This window comes from Triturus cristatus, chromosome 1_1 (genome assembly GCF_964204655.1).
Source record: "Triturus cristatus chromosome 1_1, aTriCri1.1, whole genome shotgun sequence".
NCBI lineage: Eukaryota > Metazoa > Chordata > Amphibia > Caudata > Salamandridae > Triturus > Triturus cristatus.
In genome coordinates, this window is record NC_140579.1 from 107050032 (window position 1) to 107072332 (window position 22301).

Below are 22301 nucleotides of genomic sequence, written 5' to 3' on the forward strand. Positions count from 1 at the left end.
TGAAGGGCATGTCGAGTGAGAAAAATGTAGTCTATACGGAAGTGAGATCTATGGACGGGGAGAAAAAGAAAAATTATAAAGTTTCAGGGTGAGAGATTCTCCATGTGTCAACAAGACCTCTAGAGGTATTGGCCTTATAAACAAGCATTGGCATAGCCAATAGGTCTCGCCTTTGATACCTTATAAGTGTTTAGTTATCCAGCACAATATCCTTGGAGCAACAACATCAACTGTTGCATGGTAAACACTTATAAGGTCCCAAAGGCGAGACCTATTGGCTTTGCAAATGCTTGTTTATATTTGCAGCAGGAGTGGTGGGGGGAGGGAGACCTGCTGGAGGGGCATGGATCTGAGAAGGATTTGCTCGACCAGGCACAGAGGGAGTGTGACTGCTCTGGAAAACAAGTCAGGTGAAGGCATTTAAAAGCAAACATGACAGGTGGTGTGAACAACAAAAAACAAACCTAGCCTACAGTCCCCTTCTTAAGAGGAGGTCAGCTAATAGCTATGCTGCACAGTGTCCCACCTCCCCTGCCCATAGTTCTGACCTCCCTTAGCAGCTGCACCTCTCCATGTTGGATTTCGTAGATCTGTAGTACGCTGGTGCCCCGTGGGTAGTTGCCCAAAGAAACAAAACGAGCACTGCGTGGCAGCCACTTGCATTCAAAAATAGCGCATTTAAGTGACTTCTGAATGTGGCAGATGATCTCCAGCTTCTCCAGTGGGCTGCACATGGTGGCAGTTATGGCAGTCAAAACTTCTAAGGCTCGGCTCTTGACAACAATGCACGAGAAACTCTCCGCCCTCAGCTTGAGACACAGAGGAATGGCCAACACCACCCTGGTGAAAGGGTTGCACAATAAGGTGCACTATTTCTACCAGCAAACACTGGATCGCTGTTCAGTGACTATGTTCACCTTAACAACAAATCTACATGATGCAGAATGGTTTAGTCGGCAATAATAATGCAAACACTAGACCGCGGTAAACAAATGCAAGTGGTGCTCTTGTAAAGTGCTCTGATACCTTGAGGTGGAGTTTACGCTATGTTAATTATTATAAAAAAACAAAACACATAAATGACATGAACACGAGAAAGCCTTGCTGGGGATGTGGGGACGCCGTAGCTCCCATTGTGTGGATGCGTTGGGATGCGACTGAAAACAGAAAAGGCCTACAGCTGAGCGGGTTTAGAAACATTCAGAAACAAGGATTACATCAAAGCAGCCGTGCAAGTGAAAGTGATCGCGATCAAGCGCGGCGCGCGCCCGCGCACATGCACTGTAGCTCTAGGCCGGCCATGGTAGCATTTTGTTTAAGCCCTCACAAAAAGTCTCGCCAGACCAGCGCATGCGCTGGGTCAGGCGAGACCTAAAAATGTTCTGCATCTTGTTAGGAATGTATTTAGTTTGAGATTTCCGGTCAAGGAAGGGGTCCATAAGTTGATTACAATCACCACCTACAATTAAATCTTCTGCAGCATGTGAGAGGAGAGTAGAAAATTCATTCCAAAAATTTTAAATCAATGCCATTAGGGTCATAAACATTACAAAAGGAAATTTGAGTATTATTAACTTTAGAATTTAAAAACAATGATCTACCATTAGTATCATGAAAATCATTTTGTAACAGAACATTTAAAGACTTATGAAACAAAATAATAACACCATTCTTATTATTCACTGCCGGGGAGCAGAAGATCTCCCCTACCCATGGTTTACGCAGTGAAGACAGATCTTGCAACTTAAGGTGTGTTTCTTGTAATAGTGCTATTTGACATTTCAATCTTGCTAGGTGAGATAAAACTCGCTGTTTTTTAACAGGATTGCGAATACCTTTAACATTCCATGAAATAACACGAAACCCAGTCATCGATAACAGTTAAGTAATAATAAGCATGAAAGTAAAAGCAAGTTAAAGACAAGGAAAAAAGGAAGATATAGAGATGAGGAGGGGATAAAAAATAGGAGATAACTAAGAGCATAAAAAGTAGAAATTAACGTCTGATGTGACCATAAAAAGAAAAGAGTAAATGAACAATAAAGTACCATAAACATAAGATGGAAAAATGGAGAGATAGAGGGAAATAGGGCAAAAAGACAAAGCAGGAGAGAGAAGGGGAGAAAAAGAGGAGACGAAGAGAAGATGATGAGGGGAGCATAGTCGCCCAGAAAGAGTTAGGAGGGAAAGGATGACGAAAAGCCGGAGGGCTTTAGTCATAATGATCAGAGACAAGAAGAACATTAATGAGGGGGGGGGGGCAGGAAACAAGATAACCACTCCAAGAAACGGGGAAGGGCACCGAGAAGGAAGAGGTTTACCATAAGAAAAAAAGCTGACAAATCAAGAATGAAAGACAAAACGGCAAACTTATGAAACAAAAAGGAAGGGAACTTACCAGACGATGGGGAACACTATAACGGAATACTCATGCATGACGAAACATGGAGGGGACATAAATAAGAACATCTGCATCAGGAGTATCACAAGGAGGACCTAAAATACAGACAAGAAAACAAACACGAAAACATTTAAGACTTGCTCAGTTCCATAGCTTCTCCCTTGTGAACATGGATGAACTTCCGTAGGTCAGCTGGATCATCAAATGTGTGAGTTCTGTCTTTATAAGTCACTTTGAAGAAGCACGGATGGATAAGACCATAGCGAGCATTCATGGATCGTAAAGAAGGTCTGAGGTTGAGAAATTCCTTGCGACGATTGGCAGTTGGTTTGGCGACATCCTGACTGAAAAAGACTCTGTGACCGGACCAAAACATCTGCTTGTGTTGCTTGGCGGCATAGAGAATAGCTATTAGATCAGAGTAGAGAAGGAAGTAGGTGATAATACCCCTAGGCCAGGATGAGGAAGAGACACTCTGAGGACCCAGCCTATGCGCCCTTTGGATATTAAAGTCCATAGTTTTCGGGAGACCAACAATCGGCAAAACTTGGGACTTCAAAAAGGAGATCATGTCTGAGCCTTCGGAACCTTCCGGAATTCCATAAATACGTAGGTTGTTGCACCTGTTACGATTCTCTAAATCTTCTGTAAACTTCATAAGGTGAGAAACATCTTTGGTAAGAGAATCTACTCTGGCTACAACATCCCGGACCATTTTTCTTCGATTCTCTGAAGAGTAGCAGTAGTGTCTGTCATGAAGGGTCTGATATGGCGCAGTTCGTCCATAATATCCTCTAACGTCAGAGGAAGAGGTGATTTTGATGGGGAAGATGGTTCTTTTTTGGCACGCTTGTTGGTGGTAGAAGGTGACCCCCAGAACTAGACCCAGAGGCACCATGCAACTTGTTTGAATGTGGTGAATCCATAGCAAAATGAATTGCACAACACAATCTCAAATGATGTTTTGGAAAAGAGAAGGCCAAGATACGACAAGTATCCGCAGGTTAAGAGAATGTCAACAAACCATAAGCAGAAATTATCATGAAGTTGTAGCGTGGCTTCAGATAAGGCCAACAATTATTTTCCTTTGTCCAGGATGCAGATAGGAGAAAACTCCAAACCACACAAAATGGCTGCTGCATATGATATAGATTCTGAGGAGAAATAATTCCAAAGTAGAAACATGAAAGATGATCCAGAATAACTCACACAAAGACCCCAAGGTCTTCAACAGAGGGAGCAAAGTGAATAAAATGGGGGTGCAGTGAAAGAGGCGGCCTGGAAGTGCATAATTCCAGCTAACAAAGGTCATGTAAAGCCATGCAGCAGTTAATGGTTAGACAGCCCAGTAGATTAACGGCATCTTCAGAAGTCTTCTGTTATCATTTATTAAGTCGATAATGAAAAGAAGGCATTGGGCAAAGAGTCCATAAAATATGCACGTAGAAGCTTTATTGAATTGGACAGAAAGATGAGAAGATTCGCCATCAACAAAAATGAACAAGATGGTGGCCGTGTAAATCGGGCACAATGAGGTGAGGCTAATAAAGGTGAAAATGCACTCAAGAAGTCCATAAAAGAGTCTGAAAACTTGCCTCAGTGTACCCTGTATCTTCTGGAGCAAGGAGCCATGCAGTAGAAAAGAAACAACATGAACACATCCGTTGTGGAAGTAGGCAAACAAACACCAGGTATCCAAGGTAGAGAATATCTAAGAAGAACGTAAGCCCTCTTCCAAAATTTAAACTCAATACACAACTCTCCCTTCGATGCCATGAAACAGGCTTAATGCAGGTTCCGCTGACTGAAAAGTTAGATTGATGTACCAACAAAACTCCGTACCACAAAGATTCATAAGGAACAGCCTTCCTGCATTACTCCTTCGTGCACCTCTCATATCTGCAATAGAACCCTCCACAGCCAGCTATTGAGCATGCCCAAATATTAATTCCAGCCACATCACCTCACAGCTGCTCACCGCTCCACTTCCAATCCCTGGATCCAAGCAGCACATACAGCTCAACATTGCCTCATTGTCGTCTTACTTGACAATCCAGTTTGTAAGTACATGAGCAGGAGAAGATATAACAATAGCCTGCTGTGCATCCTATGATCCAGATTTTGTGAGATGTGAGCAGGCTATGAAAATAAACATCGTAGCAGCCGGCACACACAATGGCGGTCGCGACCAGCAGAGGCACTGAGGCAAGCACTCTCAAGAGAAAAAAATGGTGAAATGGACCTGGTCTGAGTCCAAAAACTTGCCTCGATATGCCAGCCTACATCCGACGCGTAGAAATGTGCAAGGATTTTGTCTTAAGACAGACTAAAGACAGACTTAAGATAAAATCCTAACTTTACTACTACTAAATGCCTTCTGTGAATACCAAAAGTAGTAAGTTTAACATTTTGTCTAAGATTAGTTCTGTGAATCTGGCCCCAAGTACCCAGTTGTAGTACTTGACTCTCCCACGGTAGTGAAGCAGAGCAGTTCATGACCTACAGAGAAGGGGTGTGGGCTAGCAATCCCAATTCACTGGCATGCAATAACACTCAATTTATTGTGCTTTTTCTTTAAATACAATTTTTTTTTAAAACACATTCACTACTAAATACTGCAGGCTAAATGACTATTCTATACATCAGGTAGCTGAAAATACCTTCGTGACACCCTCACATCATAATACACCCCACTCGGTGCTAAACTCCATATTCGTAATGCCACTCACCTATAACAGAAGCAACACCACATTATAAGGGTATATAATTTTAAATAAAGAAGGCCCACTAGCTTTTACAAGGGTCGCCACACACACATATAGATCAGGCTTATTTGCTTTGTCAGGGTGTCACCACATTAATAACAATACCCACATTACGATTCTCCAGAGGGTCACCATTAAAACTAATGAGGACAACAACCAGACTCAAACGGAAGTATTATATAAGTATAAGCATTGGAATGTTCATCATGAATAAAGAATGCGTTCAAAAACAACCACAAACGTGCTGTCACAGTCTATGTTTTACTGTCAACACGCTGCAGAATGCAGCCAGAGGGCCAACCACTAGGGGCCTCTGCACTCCCGAGATAAGAGCAAAAGCTCCAGCTCAGCGTGTGCTTTAAAAACATCACGCTTTCCAGGGGTCCTGGACTCAATATGCCCTGAGACTTAAGGAGATTTTTGTTTTAATCAAGAACGTCCTGGGGGCTACTGCCATCCTTGCAGCCCCCTAAATAATGAGTCACAATTGGTGGTGGTGAACCTGCCCCTCCTTAAGTCATAACAGGAGCCATTAGGTACATTTTCAGCCCCCCCATGAAGGATTATAGAGTGCTGCTCAGCTGACAAGCGTCTTTTTTCATTCTAAGGGTGTCCTAGCCCCACACAGCCCACATTGGCGGCCTAGAGTGGGGAGGCCTAAGGCCCTCATGATGCAAGGATCTTCTCCTGCCACCCAGGAGCAACTCTGGTCTTTCCCCACCTGTGCTCCTGCTGCAGCAGGTGGGGAGCTCACAGCTTTCTCTTTCACCTCCATGTGGAGTGAAGGCAGGGCCCTGTGTGCTTATGCCTTCCTCTCTGCCACACACTCCATTTCTTGCTTTTCTTTTAAAGTGGGACAAATATTTAAAGCCGTATATGTCAGGCCTTTTGGGTCCATTTTCTTCATCCTGGGCTCGTTTTGCTCCTGGTGGCAGAGGCCTAGCTGCCAGGAGCATTTTCAAAAGGCTGCCTGGCTTCTAAAGAGGCGAATTCTGTAATGAGCTGGATTTGCTGACTCTCTGCACCAGACTTCTACACTGGCTGGGTGTTTCCTAGAATCTGATTATGAGCAGAGAGAGAGAAATACAACAATTCCTGAAGACCCATAAGATGTGAATGTAGCGTGTTAGAAACTGAATTCAAACTCTATATGCATGTTGTTTTTCCCTAGTGAGATACCTTTAAGGTAGATTTTGACTATATCTTTAATACAGTGAAATCATTACAGATTTTTCAGTAAGCTCTACAGACCTACATTATGAATGGCCACTCATATTACAAGGCCTAAGCCTATCCTAGGATCAGCACCAATCCTTGCAGAGTCCCTTCTGAGACAGGCTACCTGTGTGCATATACCAGGCCACGCACGATGGTAGTCTCACACGCGCAGCCCTCATACGGGTGCACACATGTAATCAGCAAATGTCTCTTACCGTAGCTGTGTAATAGCGGCTGGATATTAAAAGTTGGACACTGACAGTAAACATGCTCAGTCAATTACCAGAAATGTACAATGTGTGAGACTCATTCACAAATGTGTGTGTGTGTGTATATATATATATATATTAGTCATAAGAGAAAAATAAGAGGGACTAAATGGGCGGATCACATTTGCTATATTGAGGTACAACAAGCCTCTTCTGGATTCCACGTTTTTAAGGCTCAATGTAAAACAGGCCACCCACTAGTAAAGCAACATTTGATACCCTAGAAAGATCAGCTTGTGAAGACTATGGCTTGCCAATGGTAGCTCAGATGGTTCCTTTTGAGAAGTTGGCTGGTCAAACTGCAGCATTTGTGCCTCTTCAGTGCCTAGACCTTCTCAAGTCCCTTGTATGTTGCTGGGTGACAGCATCATCCGAGAGATCTCGTTTCACAAAATTCAACTCTGATCTGCTGATGGTCTTTGCCCCGGTCAGCACATTGTTCCCCAAAAGCCACTTTCCAGCAGGCAACTCATCCTGATCTTTATCCTTCAGACCAACAGTATACTGCAGCATGAATTAGAATTGCATTTACTGTGTAATGTTTACAATACTTTATTTTAGGGACACTAGTTAGCTTTCAGCCTTAAAAGATTAAAACTATTCCAGCAATGTATTATATTCAGAAATAGGCAGATTTAAAGTAATAGGGAGTCATTTATTTTACATGAACTTCTGTGGTAACATTCTAAAACTGTGACCAAGTCCTACAGTAAACGACGGAGAAAGAATGGATACGTCCTCATTTGTACTCATTTTATCATGCATTCACCCAAATATTGTTTCAGCTTCTTTATAACATCCAGTTCTTCTAACCCTTGCTTCTCTGGATCTCATCTGCATCCTCCATTTCGTCAGTGACCAGAGCAGCATGCAATCAAACATCAAATAAAATATCAAGATGTATAACAATTCCTCCCCACTACAAAAGTGTCCTTGGACTGAGTAGTGATATTTATTTATTTATTGATAAAGTTTGATATAGCGCGAACATGATCCCGAAGGATAGCAGAGCGCTTTACAATAGGAGGGAAGGAAGGTAATAGGTTACAGTTCCGGCTTCAAATATGAATAATACATCAAACATTTACAACACAAAAAGGGTCAATAAAAGGAAAAACAAGAAGTGGTACAAGGCGTGCTGAATAGGGAGCAAATGAAACATTAAAAGAAGAGTAACACTCAGTGCAGGTCGTAAGTTTGTAAGACCAAAGCCTTAGAGCGGATGATCCAGAGCTAATTAAGGTAAGAACTTGTTCATAAAGAATCTTTCAGCTTCCAATTTGAAAGCAACGGTGGAGGGGATTCTGCGCACTTCCAGTGGAAGGGAGTTCCAGATTGATACTTTTGGCAGCGCCTCTTCCAGGCAGCAGACCTTTGGATCTCTCAGCATGTGGCACCTGCTACCCCCATATTCTTAAAGTCATAGCAACAGAAGGTGTTTGGCTGGTCCTAGTTCAGAGATAACCGCTCCATCTCATGCTCCACATACAATCATTTCTCTGGGTATGAGAAAAATGTTTCATTGAATTCAAAAGTTTACCTTGATGTTGGGCTCACAGGGGTTGCTTATATTTTTAAAGAGAGGACGTTGGTGCCAAGTCAACCAGCCAATCATAACTTCTGAACTCGAAGTTTTAGTGGAAGTATTTAATAATTTCTAAGTGCATCTTCGTTCGGGTACAGTTTAGTTCCAGGGAAACACATGGCCCAGAAAATTGTCTTTTTTTTTTTTAAAACTCTTTTTATGAACATTTTCATTTCCAACCATTTCTGCAATACCATATCGTTCTACACAATTTACATTACATCTTTCTCTTATCAGCCTTTGTCGTGCAGTAATGACCCCTTTCGGTTTCCCCAGTCCCTTTGCACCCGCCTCTTTAACCACATCAAAACACCTCTCGTCAGTGCTCTTTATACACACCCCAGCTAGTCGGAATTATCCGATAGGGATTCTTCCTGTGGGGGATCACAGATGTTGCCCCGATATGCATTCCATTTCCCCCATATCATATTCCATTTTTGGGGGCAACCTCTGTATCTAGACCGATTTTTCGGTTACCATTAGTTTGTCCATTCCATTGCACCACTTTCGGAGTGTCGGGACTTGCCTGGCTCCCCATTGCTGCGCAATATCTCTTTTTGCTAAGGCCATCCCTAGTGCTACCCACGTTTGCACTGCCTGATTGAGGTCCACGCCCTCCCAGATGTTTAATATGCAACCCCTTGGTTCAGGAACCAGTGTTATACCAGTTACCTGCGCGATTGTGCGCACTATTGCTTTCCAATAGTTCTGGATTTCTACGCATTGCCATATTATGTGCCAGAACGTGCCCGGCTCCCCACATTGTCTAATGCAAAGCGGTGTATCGGCTCTGTGCAATTTAAGCAGTAGTGTCCTGGTGTAGTAGGTACGATGCAGTATCTTCAGTTGTATTAATTTAAATCTAGCTGAAATCGCCACTTCTCTTGGGGATGCCAACGCTTCCTGCCAGTCCGTCTCATCCAGCTCACCCACGTCAGTCTCCCATCTAGCTTTTAGGGTTTGTGTCGGGTCTGGTTGGTTATTTATGATTTTTTTGTATGTGAGTGAGATAGCTTTCTTCGTCATATGGTCAGTAAGGAGCCTGTCTTCGAGGGGTGAGGATTCTGGCAGTTTCGTTCCGTGTGGTATTAGTGCTGTTAGTGCATGCCGTATTTGTAAGTATCTAAACGTCTCTGTATCAGCCAACCCATAGCTCTGTTGCAGCTGCGTGAACGGGATGGTCTCCCCCTTTTTCCACACGTCCCCCACCCTCGAGATACCGATCAGGTCCCATTGTCTGAATCCCTTCGTGTTCTTTAGCCTTCCTAGCTTATTTGTGTCCCAGAGTGGTGTCGCCTGTGTGATGACTCCTTCCCAACCCATATCCCTCTGTACTTCGTGCCAGATCTTAATTGTATGGGCTGTGGGGCCTATGAGATGTTTACGTTGATTCCTGTTGTAGAGTACTCCCATAAGATTGTCTACACCCAACAGATGCCTATCCATGCGATAGGTCGGGTCTTCCTGAGCAGCGTGAAGCCATTGGTTAATTACCGCCAGGTGTGAGGCCCAGTAGTATACCTTAATGTTGGGGAGCGCTATTCCTCCATCATACCAGCCCTTCACTAATTTGTGCATCGCTATACGCGTCACCTTGCCATCCCACAGCAGCTTGTTTAGTTCGTTATTGATTTCCCTGAAATATACTGGGGTGATCGGAAACGGTGTATTTTGCAGGGCGTATAGAAACCTCTGGAGTGCCATCATTTTAATTAGGGTGAGCGGCAATGCACGCCAGCACTGCACATCTCTGCGGAACCGCTCCAGAGGTTTCTTGAGATTTTCAGCTATGAAGTGGGCATCCTACGCTGTGATATGGATGCCCAAATATTTGAACCCCTCTGGCACTATCTTGGCAGCACAATTGCGTGGGAGGCGAGGCTGATCGCCTGAGAGTACATAAATATGCGATTTCGTCCAGTTTATTGTATATCCTGAAACCCGTCCGAACGCCGCACAGATATCCATGAGGCAATTGAGGGAGCGGGTCGGCGATATTCGGTCCTCCCATCCCGGAGCCCACTTGAGCCCACGGATTACTTGGTCTTGTCGTATCCACGCCGCCAAGGGCTCCAGTACTAGTGCGAATAGGAGCGGTGATAATGGACATCCCTGCCGTGTCCCTTTTGCCAGTGGAAAGGTGTCTGAGATTCTCCCACTGGCCACCACTTGTGCCATCGGTTTCGTATAGAGCAGTTCCACCCATTTTATGAAGTTGGGACCAAAACCCAAATGGTGAAGTACCGCGAATAAGAATGGCCATTCCACCATATCGAACGCCATTTGTGCGTCCAAGGAAAGGATTATAGCGTCCTCCTTAATTAGGGATTTGCGTGCCATGACACTATGCACTCGCCTCAGGTTTTGTGCCATGTTCCGGTGAGGCATAAACCCCGATTGATCCGGGTGAACCACCGCCCCCAAATAGGGCTGCAGCCGCATTGCAAGCACCTTGGCAAGTATCTTGGCTTCTGCGTTGATCAGAGATATGGGCCTGTATGACATGCAACTGTTTGTCGGTTTGCCTGGCTTGTGTATCGCTACTATCGTTGCCAGGCGCTGGTCCCTGGGAAGTTGCCCCTTCTCTAAGCTATCTTTGTACATGTTAAATAGGTGGGGTGTTAGGACCGTAGCCATGTGCCTGAAGAGCTCCACTGGGATACCATTAGGTCCCAGGGCTTTACCAGTGTGGAGTGCGAGTATCGCCTGAGTCGTTTCTTCCTGTGTAATGTCCGCCTCAAGTGCGTGCACTGCCGTCTGAGCCAACATTGGCATTTGGATGTCGTGCAGGAAGGCTCTGTTGTCTTCTATGGTGGCCGTGGCTGTTGGCGTATAGATACGTTCATAGTGTGCCGCCAGTTCCTCTAAAATGGCCTGGGGGTCTGTGATTGTTGTGCCATTCTGTGTGGCTAGCTCCGCTATCCACCTATTTGTTTTGTCTTTCTTGTCTAACCATGCCATTAGTTTACCTGCTTTGTCACCCTGTTCGTATACTGTGTGCTTTGTAGTCTGAAGTCTAGATTTCGCCTCCTCCCATACAAATGTCTTGTACTCTTGTTGTGCTAGCTGTAGCTCGTGCGTGGTTGCTGCCGTGATGTCGGCGGCATGTTCCGCCTCTGCCCTTTGCAAGTTTTCTTCTAACGAAAGGAGTTGTTGGCATGGTCGCTTCTTGTGGTGTGACACGGATGATATGGCCTGGCCCCGCAAGTCCGTTTTATAGGCTTCCCAGAGCGTCGCTGGTGACTTCACCGTGCGTTCATTCTCAGTAAAGTATTGTTTTGTGGCGGTGACCAATTTTTTCTTAATCTCTTAATTGTTAAATAATATGGGTAAATCGGGAAGAGCCTGCGCCTGTCTGGGATGCCTGATGAGTAGGTTATCAGTATCGGGGAGTGGTCCGATATTCCCCTGGGCAAGTGCGTCACTTCTGCTATCTGTTCCACCCCTGCATCTGGGTAAATATATGATTTATCCTCGACTCACTGTTATGTACTCCTGAGTGGAAAGTGTATTGCCTATCATGTGGGAATTTCGCTCTCCAGGCGTCCGTTAGGCCGATCGTGTCTATGAAGTCTTTCAGTTTTGAACTGGAGCTGCTGGATCCTCTAGGGGGTCGCCTATCTATGGTCGCATCAATCACAGCGTTGAAATTCCCCCCTATAATCGTTGCTCCTTGCGGGAGCGAAAGCAGAAATGCGCCTCGGTCTGGGAGCGTGGAACCATGCAATGCCGGCGGGATATATACTGACACAAAGTTGTACCTTCTCCCTTCCCACTGGCCCGCCAATGCCGCGAATCTGCCCTGCGCGTCGGTCCAGGTCTGTTGTATTACCAATGGACATCGCTTGTGGATCAGTATTCCTACACCCCTGGATCCGGAGGTGAACTCCGAACGGACTCACATTTTATACCCCCATCTGTCTAAGGCTTGACACGCGGAACCTACTAAGTGCGATTCTTGTAATAGCGCCACCGCCGGTCCCTTCCTTTTAATGTATTGTAATACCAGCCCCCGTTTTATCTTGTCCCCCAACCCGTTGACATTCCTTGACAGGACCGGGAGGTGCTTGTAATTACTGGTGTGGTCTGTGATGTGCGGGTTGTCAGTCTTGTTTAATGACTGTTCCATGTCCGGCCCCATATGCTATGTTGTCTTGTATGCGTACTGTACAATGAACGTAGGGAAGAGAATTTATGCAGATGTCGCCTAGCCTTGTGGTATGCAGATGAACTTTTTGCAACAAAACCCCCTGTAAACACCCCTTACCCCCCACCCTCCTCCCTGCTTCCCTGCCCGGCAGATTCCAAACTACCCACCACCCCAACTGAGCAGAGTGCTTTCTCCCCATAACTTTGTACTTGCGTGCCAGGGGGAAAATTGTCTTTTATTCCATTGCAATTTTAAGCATCTGATAATTATATCAGGTATAAAAACAAATTAAAAATCAATCGTGTCTGCATTATGCTAATGTACTCTCATATAAGGTTGTGTTAATAACTGCACACAGCCGTGAATGTTGCAACTAATTCAATCAAATATGGATCTCGTCTTACATTAGTTGATGGTGTTTAGTTAACAGTAAACATGCCAATTCTCGCGACTCCAGTAGGCACAGAAGCCATAGGTCTCTGGGCTGTACCTTGCAGAGTAGCCTCACTTTCCAACCTGTGAAGTGGAAGCAGGATTTAGTGAGAATAATAAGACTGGTATTGTGCAAATGAGTGCTATCTTCCACTTAAGACCGTTCTGCGCTTCTTCGGTGTGGAAGATCCTGACATTTGCACATTAGATACGTTTTCGCTGACTGTAACAAGTTTTTGTCACGTGATTAAGGTTCATTGAATTGCACTGAAATATATATATATCTATGAGAGCCAAATTTACACACTAGGTACATTTTCTATGAATCTTTGCTGTGCTGCTTGCTATTTTGCATTAAACACTAGTTGGACTTCGGGCTTTCAGACTTGCTTTAATTTTAACAGACAGTACATTTAGTGAAGGGAACTGCCTTCGCAAAAGAACGCAGGGGTGTACTGGACGGAGCTCTACCCACCACCTTTGGTGCTAGAGAGAAATACGTTTCTTTGGGGAACTGGGGTAACAGCCCAGCGCCAGACCTGTTAACCTCTTCAGTGCCCATGACGAGATAGTCTCGTCATGGAGCACGGTCGCGCTGTGCCCATGACGAGACTCTCGTCATGAACCCCACCCACTAATAAAACACCCGGCACAGGAGGGGGAAAGGGCGTGGCACAGAAGGGGTTAATTGGCTAAAACAGAAGTGCAAAACATACACAATTTGTGGTAAACCTAACAGGATTTACATTGTGTCTGTTGCTTGCTTGGTTGGTTACTATTGTTTTTTCCAATGTATTGTTAAAAAGGGGTGTACTGTTGTCATCTGGGTAGACCGGGAGAAACCAAAACAGAAAAAGATTAGGTAGCGAAGACTAGGGGGACTCTAGAGAAAAAGGAAAAGAGTAGGAGTGTGAACCTAGGATATAGCGCAAACGAGATCTAGAAATGGTGGGGGAGGTTTAGGCAGAAGCAGCAGGACTCGAAGCAAAGACTCTTGAAGGATGGACATGTGACCAAAAAAGGACCCTCTGATCTAGCACCCTGGCACCTTCACTTAACCATTCAGGTGTCGACTAAAAGCTCGAACACAAGCGGATCTTTGGGTGAGAGTGCTTGATAGGAAAGCCGCCCAAAGATCAGTTAGATTGAACAATAATTAAAGGAAAACACTGTCCCAATTTCTGTTTCCTTTCATTCCTCCCTCAAATAGTTGAGGTCTGGACACAAGGCCTGCAGAACCTTTCCCATTTTTCTTGAACATGTGTATTATCCAGAATTATAATGAGGGCTATAAAGTCTAAACCAAGCGAGCCCCAACGGAATGGGACTCATGACCAAACTATTTACTGATAATAAGTAATATGCAGATACTTAAGAGTGGGTGGGACTCACTAATGGCGAAAGACGTCTTTTCTAGAGCATGGTACATTTGGAATAGAAAGATTAGTTCATTTGAAGCTGAAAGACCTCAAGAACAGAATAGACGCCAAATAGTGGCCGCTATCAAACATTGGAATGAGGAGGCATACAAGCTAAAACAGGTCCGCAGTTTGAAAGATACTCATGAAAAGCTTGAATATTAAAGTAGCCATCTAGAATCTCCCTTCAATCTTTTCAAGAGCTCTGAAGTTGGATTTGGACACAGTGGTTTTCCCCGGGGCTGTACTCAAATATGTTGCTGTTTTATTGTTGCCATTGGTTACTCTAAGACAGTGCAAGGAGGCCTAATCTCACTGAATTGACTAAGAAGGGGCTCAAAGCGTGAAAAGGAAAAATTACAGTTTTGCCTTCTCAGAGTGCAATATCAAGCCCATGACATGTACGCTGGTAATCCACACCAGTTTTCTGAACGAGTTGAAGCCATTCATAAGTTGTCCCACCCTGTAATCATTTCCCAGGTACATATTTTTGGGAATGGTTCCGTACTGTAGACAATGGATTTTAGGTTATGATGACATAACCTAGTCTTTGCAAGACTTTATTTGAAGACGTACCCCAGAACTCTTGCAGTGGAGCAGAAAATGCATTTGTAACAATCAAACAAGCACTGACATCTGCCACACCCAAGGTCTCTCGGATTGTGCCATACCTTTTATCCGGCACGGTCATGAACAAAATGGATTTGCACTTGGCTATTTGTAGAAAGCCGAGGAGTGGGTGGGAATGCACTAGAAATCAGAAAAAGCCTTTTTCTGCTCAGTTTTGGGCCCAGTCGCAGCTGGTCGCTCATTTTGTTTATGGTCTGTGGTGGCTGCCACAAATCTTGTTGAGGCATCTGAAAATATTGTGTGGAGTACTCTGTTGACTTGCTGTGCCCCACTCTGTAGTTGCACCCCTCCTCACTATTAAACACTCAACATCTCTCTATGGTGACCTATCTCATTCTACTTTGATCCGCTGTATTGCTCTAAATCTCTGATGACAACTAGTGGGGATGGAGACCTATATGATTGTTTTAACCACTGCCCACGCACTGATTTGCCTGACGTACCTCTTAACAATATGTGAATTAACTTATTTTGAAGATGGATCATGTCTTAGAAATGTTGAACTGAAGTAAACAGCGATGGATCGAATGCTTGAATTAATCTCCGTGATTAGTAGTTACTCGGAGCCTGTTAGACCGGCCATCCTTGGCGTGGTATTTCCCAAGACTTTTTGAGTTCACGCCTCTATTTTTACTGAATTTGTTTTTTGTTGGCTTTAGGACTCTGTGAATGTTACCCCTACTAACCAATGATAAAAATCTTGTGCTATTTCCCTTAAAGACAGTAAAATTGGCCTACACCTAAGTGGCACATTTAATTTTCCCTTGTAAAATGGTACTACAGCTACCCAGGACCTGTAAATTAAATGCTGCTGGTGGACTGCTGCAGTCTTTGTGCCACACGCTAATGTAGTACCTTAAAACATGTCTCAGGTCTGCCACGGCATTTTGCCAAACCAGTTGCCAGGCCTAAACATTTGTTTTTAATGCGTACAAGTTACCCCAAAGTTGGGCACTAAAGGCTCATAGGACAGATAGCATGCCATTTAAGAAGTAGGAAATCTGTATTTAAGTTTTACATGTCCTGACAGTGAAAAACTGCTAAAGTTGTCTTTCAAAAGGTAATCTCTCCCACAGACTAACAATGGGTTACCTAATTACAATTATTAAGTGATATATTCAGTTTGCGATAGCTAAGAGAAATGCTTCCTTCACTTTAAAACCCCCTTTAATATAAAGATCGGACGTTAATTTACTATTCTGAAAATGCCACTTTAAGAAAGTTGCTGTTTTTCTGCTAAACCAAATGTGCCTTTCTGCCAGTGTCACATGTTTGTGAATGCCTCTCCTGTGGTGTGCTGTGTTACTTCCAGACATGGGGACAAAAGAGCTTTGGGTGTGAGGCAGGGCTTTCCTCTCCTGAGCAGGATGTTGTGGGGTGTTGTACTCTGCTTTCCTGAGCTTCAGAGGGTAGCCTGAGAGCTATATTCATCCGTTACTGACTTCCGACGCTGCCTGCTCTGCTACTGGCTAGTGCAGCTCACACCTAGGCCTGCTTGTTCTTTGTTACCCTAGACAGTTTGGAAAACCAAGAAAGCATAAGGTTAGACAAAGGAGTCATCCACCACCCCCAGGATGGTACTGGTATAAAAACAGCACCTTCAGAACCGCTAATTAGAACACTCCTGGACTTGTGGAAGATTCAGAAGGACTGCCCCGTTGTCTGAAGACGACTAGACCTGCTTGCCTTGAACCAAGAGACCCCAGAAGTGGCTCCAAGGGTCTGTTGGCAGACCTACTGCCTGAACTACAGGGACACAACAATCTTCTAGAGGTCATCTCAGCAACCTCCAGCTAAAGTCCTGCGTGGCCTTGGACTGTGAGAAGGTAACCTCTTCTCCCAGTCAAACCTGGTACTGTATCTGTCCTGCTCTTCATCATATTTGTGGCCTTGGACTGTGAGAAGGTAACCCCTTCTCCCAGTCAAACCTGGTACTGTATCTGACCTGCTCTTCATCATATTTGTGGCCTTGGACTGTGAGAAGGTAACCCCTTCGCCTAGTCAAACCTGGTACTGTATCTGACCTGCTCTTCATCATATTTGTAGCCTTGGACTGTGAGAAGGTAACCTCTTCTCCCAGTCAAACCTGGTACTGTATCTGCCCTACTCTTCATCATATTTGCTTTTTGGTGTTATTTTCACCTAGAACTTTAAAAATTCATTACTATTCTACCGATTCGATTTTTGACGTGTTGGTGTCATTTTATTTATTACATTTTACTCCATTTTTCTTAAATTCTTTATGATAATCTGACATCAAAATGTTTTTCCCCCTAGATTGTCCATTGATTTCTCATTTCCAAACTCAATTACTGCCCCATGTGTGTGCATCTGTTACACTTGTCTGCAAAGTGATTCCTCCACAAAACTCAAGGGTACACTGGGACGGAGCTGGAACATTTGTGCAGGGAGAGGGTTTTGCAGATGACAAAATGCTCCAAGAAAGAAGAAGCTCCAGATAGACCTCAGAGCCTGGAAGTAGGCCCGCCAGCTGCAATCTACAGCGCAAAAGCAGGAGGAGGATGTGGAAGGGGAGTACAAAACCAAGAAGGGAAGAACCTCCTTACCATGGCCCTAGAGGGAGACCCACAGCTGTGAGGTCCCTCGCTGGATCCAGAGCAGGAAGCAGTGTATCCTCCAGAAACCAGTCCCCTAAGCAGTTGGAGGACAGAAGAGCTGAAAGTGCAGCTAGCCAAGCTCAAACAAAGCAGAGGAAAGAAGGGCTGAGGCAGAGAAAGCCTTGGCAGAAAAAAAGGCAGAGGCTAAAAGGGCCTTGAATTTGATTTGATTTGATTTTTATATTTGTAGAGCGCACGCATGCCCGAAGGCGTCTTGGCGCTGAAATTGGATGCAAGGAGATTCTGCAAGGATGATTAGCAGGGGTATAGCCATGTCTTGATGGCCTTTCTGAAGGCGAAGAGAGTAGGGCTGTTTTTAATGTTGAAAGGTAGAAGGTTCCACAGCTTGGTTGTCCTTAGCAGAAAACTTCTTCCTCCCCATCTACTCTGCCTGAATTTGGGGACTTGGACAAGTTTGGTGTTGGCGGATCTGAGACTTCTGCCTGGGACATACCATTGGAATTGGGTTCTCAAGAAATGTGAACCTGAGCCATGAAGTGCCTTATAGGCCAGGCACAAGGATTTAAACTGTATCCTTTTGTCCACGGGGAGCCAGTGTAGGTCCTTTAGCTTGTTAGACACGGATTCAAATCTAGGGATGTCCAGCACCAGTCTTGCTGCCGCATTCTGGAGGCGTTGCAGTTTGGTAAGGTATTGAGTTTGGATACCTGTGTATAAGGCATTGCCATAATCCAATGTAGACAAGGCAAGCGCTGTAACCACAGTTTTCCGTGAATCCAGTGGAATAAATGGGCATATTCTTCTGATCAGTTTCAAGGTGTGCCATATGGAGGATGACACCTTGTTGACCTGGGAATTAAACGTCAATTTGTCATCGAAGATAAAGCCAAGATTTTTGACTTTCCCCACTGGGAGAGGGCAGACGCCCAGAGTGTCAGGCCACCAGTCGGAGGACCAGAGGTCGGCCATAGTACCTAGCAGCATGATTTCGGTTTTCCCACCATTAAGCTTTAGGCAGTTACATCGCATCCAGTGGTTGACTTGGGTCATACAGTTCCTGAAGCGGTCTATTGATTCCTCTATATTGCCTGAGACTGATACCACTATTTGAGTATCGTCGGCATATGAGACTGGTGTGAAACCGAAGTTTCTAATAACTGAGGCTAAAGGGGCAACGTAAATGTTAAAAAGAGTGGGGCTAAGCGCCGAGCCCTGAGGAACCCCACAAGGTGTCCTAAAAGGGCTGGAGGCGTATTCTCCCAGAGTGACTGTGAAAGATCTGTCTCTCAGAAAGGACGCCATCAGCTGGCGGGCAGAATCTTGAATCCCTAGCTCGTCCAGGCGTGCCAGGAGGATATCGTGGTTCACGGTGTCGAAGGCCGCCGATAAATCTAACAAGATCAAGGCGGCCTTCCCTCCTGCGTCTAACGCACTCCTGAGACCTTCTGCTGCCATTACCAATGCTGTCTCAGTACCATGATGTTCTCTAAACCCATATTGAGAATTATCCAGGTAATTTCTGGAGGCTATAAGATCCTTCAGTTGTTGATTAAGCAGTTTCTCCAATACTTTCGCTGGGAAGGGTATTCTGGAGATTGGCCTATAGCTGCTGAGGTCTTTAGGGTCCAGGGTACTTTTTTAGGTCTCGGCTGCGAAGGCTGCGCTTGCGCAGTCTCGCTCCGAGATTTAATGACTTGGAGAAGAGGGGCTTGAACCCGCCCCTCTTCTCCCCTGTTCTCCATTGGCTGGCCTCTTGAATGCTGGCCAGCCATTGGAGAAGAGGTCAGTCATTCCAAACAGGCCCCGTCCTTTTCGGATCGGGGGGCGTGTTTTTTGCAAGAAGTCTCAAGGAGGAGACAACAGCAAAACACGCCCCCGAATCCGAAAACGACGCTGCCTTTCTCCGAGGCATTTCTGCTCTGCCTCGGAGAAAGGCGGTGGTGTCTTCCGGTGCCCTCGGCTTGTGTTCACAGTGACGAGCTCTCGTTTCTTGTTTTTTTTACGTTTCGGGTTCTTACCTTGCTGTCAGTACTTCTATTAGGTAAGAAGTTGGTGACTGCAGAAAAGTCTTGTGCCGGATTTCGGCGCCGGTAAAACTTGAAGTTTCCTGAAGACATCCTCCCCCGACTCACATGCCGACAATCCGGCTGCCATATTTAATTAAAATAGCCCAACCTCAGGGTCGCGATTCGCGAACGAATCGCAGTCGACACCCTAAATTGCAACAACTGTCAAAGATAGATTTGTTATACGTGACTCGTAGTGCCTCTATGCCGCATTGAACGGCAGTGAATGAATGTGACACGCCAAGTAGGATGGAAACAAAAGACAGACCAGAAGAGATGACACAGGTCGTTGGGACAGAAGTTGTTGCAAGATATTGTCAACCGAAAACATTTCAAATGTGATTCTATTTCCTTAGCTTTGTTGAAGATCGTGAACTCCTCCCATTGTATCCCTTAGATGTGTTTTGCCATGGATGGTATGACGAGAATGTTTACACACGTGAGGTTCGATTCACAGTATTTACATTATATTTTTGCTACTTTGCAAGTACTGCTTAAGTTTCCGTGAATCACACTGTATATGGCCTACATAAAAAAGTTGTTATTTGATTTAAATATGGCCGCCCATAGAAGACTTTAAATAATGAGAGAAAATTAGAAGATGGCTGCCGCCCGTTTCAAGTGTAGTCTCTTTTCTATGTTTTTGCGGAAGGTCACAGCCACACGAATTGTGTCCTGTCAAAGATGGCGGCTTCCAAGAAGGTTTTTGAGGCTTTTGTGTCCCGGGTACCGTGGAGTTTGGCTAGCAGTAAGTGCCGGCGTGGGGTGCGTCGCCGAAATACGTTTATCAGGCAGTAGATCGTCAGTGAGAGGGCTCAGTCGAGTAGTCCAAAAAGACGATGGCAGGTACACCTGGCCACCACGAGTGACAACTGTAAATCCCAACATCTGGGAGCAACAAAGCGGAATTATACGTTTAAGCTTTAGATTGGGATAATTTAGAGGGGATAGCTGGAGAAAAGGATTACATATATTAATATTGTAAAGTAGGAGTCTTAGCATAAGAGTGTGCTTACAATACCCAATTCTGTGCTGTGTACAGTGTGTGATACTGAAAAGAGACCCCGTGTAGGATTGCCCTCCGATATATGCAGTTGAAATTAAATATTTGTGGTGCGTGGGACAACAATTTGAACCAAGCTGAAGGTAATTACGTCACCATACCCCCAATAAGCTATGTTTTTAAGGGCACATTCCTACAATAACCGGAGCCTCTCAAACATGGCCCCGGGATTATGTGGGTGTTGAACCCTAATTGCTAGAAACCAGGTGTGTGTGGCTGCGTGTCTGACAGACCATGTGCTCGCACCCACGCGGTTTCAATATGGGATTATCCACACTTCTCAGTAACAAAGTATTTTTTGCTCCTGCTGAAAAGTGCTGCTAAACTCCCTTGCAAACTCAATTACAAAAAAAGTGAAGGTACTCAGTACCTGCCTATTTAAAGCAGGATACAGAGCACTCCGTACAGTTTTTTCCCTACATTACCTATGATCTCACTGTGTTTTACATATCATCCAGTTGCATGTATTTATAATGTGAGGAACACAGGGCTGCAGTACACTCTTTGCAGTGGCACCACCCTCTCTGCAGTCGATAGGGACTTGGCCCCAAGAGACCACCTGCATCCCCAAGGTCTCCATCCATTTTGCCAGTGTCTCAAGGTATACATTAAACAAGCATTTACAATGCAACTGTCTCTGCATTGATAAAGTTACAGCTATTGGCATTGCTCATGACAATGCCGTTTCTTTATATGTTTTAAAAACAAAAACATAAACAAAAATAATGTCATGAGCAATGCCAATAGCTCTAACTTTACCAATGCCGAGACCATTGCATTGTAAATGCTTGTTTTAGTAAGGGGGTGACTGCAGCGATTTTCCAGGCATCTGGAAAGGCTCCTGAGTGGATTATTTCTGAAAACAGGACGTGTAGCTGCTCACTGAGTATATCTGGGAATAAATGCATAATTTTAGGCGGGCACGGATCCGTTGGGTTGCCGGATCTGATGGTTTTTACCACCTGGTGTATCTGTTCCACTGTAGGGAGCGTGAAGCGGAAGCCTGTTTCCGGATTAGATGTCTCTCGTTCTGAGCTAGGATAGGTATTTGAACTTGTAATAGAGTGGTTCGTTTGGAATGGTTCAAATACTTTGGCAACTTTGTCCACAAAGAACTTTCCTAGGTTGTTACAGAACTCAGTGCTGCCTTCCAATTGATTCGTGGGTGAGGGACCTGCTAATTTTTTAATAGTCGCGAAGAGTTCCTTACTTGAGTTCATCGTCTCTTTGATTTTGTTGGTGAAATAATTCGACTTTTCCCTGATTACAAGTTTTTTGTAGTCAGTTAGTCAGTCAGTCAGTCAGTCAGTTGAAGGAAAGGAAACTGCCACTGGAGGGGAAAAGGTTAAGGCAGTGGGAGCCTTGACACAGAAAAAGGCTGAAAGGGACTTTGGCTTTTATGTCCAGCTCCTTTTGACTCATTTCATGAGCCAACAAGATTGTCTCCTCCTCCAAACAGCTCTCAGAGTGCAGCAGCAATGGTGGCAGCGACATTGCAGTGTCAAATTGAGAGGTAGCTGACCAGATGACCTATGCCCCCAGGAAGGCAGCCCTTATTACCAAGTTAGTCTCATGACAAAGAAACACCACTTGAAGTTAAGGGACAGTCACAAGTTGTCGAACCAGTCTTGGGTGGATTTTGTAGACTTCTCCGGTAAGGAACTGAATGGTGGAGTGAAGAACAGCAAAGTGAGTAATGCTGATGGAATGACGTTATTCTAAGAG

At 44.8% G+C, this 22301-nt stretch overlaps 1 protein-coding gene across 1 annotated transcript in view; it reads right to left on the bottom strand.

The window, feature by feature from the left end:
• Window positions 1–22301, bottom strand: part of PPIL1 (peptidylprolyl isomerase like 1) — a 115517-nt gene that overhangs the window by 74384 nt on the left and 18832 nt on the right. The gene's annotated exons all lie outside the window — the stretch shown is intronic.